This window comes from Penaeus monodon, chromosome 30, assembly GCF_015228065.2.
Source record: "Penaeus monodon isolate SGIC_2016 chromosome 30, NSTDA_Pmon_1, whole genome shotgun sequence".
NCBI classification, from domain to species: Eukaryota; Metazoa; Arthropoda; class Malacostraca; order Decapoda; family Penaeidae; genus Penaeus; species Penaeus monodon.
This window is the reverse complement of record NC_051415.1, coordinates 17,714,957-17,715,594: the sequence shown is the minus strand read 5'-3', so window position 1 is coordinate 17,715,594 and position 638 is coordinate 17,714,957.

Below are 638 nucleotides of genomic sequence, written 5' to 3'. Positions count from 1 at the left end.
TTTGTTATAGGAACTTTCTTACTTTATTTTGACTTCACTGGCTAAAATGCAATAATCCATCCACTTCATAAGCTGTAAACTGCCAACATTATTTTTGTAATTTCATGCCAGTATTTTTTTTTAATGTAATTATTGCTGTTTCTTCATGGGTAGCTATTTAACTGTTTATCTGTTACTATTTTTTTTTTCTGAAATTCTGATTTTTGAATTCCAGCATTGACAATTTTTGTGTTTTTCAATAAGAAAGCATAAGGAACTAATGAAAGGGTAATGTTGCATTTAATAGTGGGTAACTTCAATGAATTGCCATTTTTATATGTTATGATTTTATCATCATTATATATGAAGATTTTTGATGTTCTATTGTATACTTGTTTTACATTTTGGAACTGTCTGAAAATGCATCTGTAATCATCTGAAATATTGAGTTGCAAAACTGTGGTCCAAATGTGTGATAAATATCCAGTATGACTTATTGTGTATAGGAAACATAACTTTATGTATAATAATTTTATTGTATCTCCCAAAAGATAGCTGATATTCTACTCATCATTTGGACAATTATGCACAAGTGGGAGACCTTCAACACTTTATACAGCAAGCATATGCACATAAATATCATATAGATTGTGCTTGAT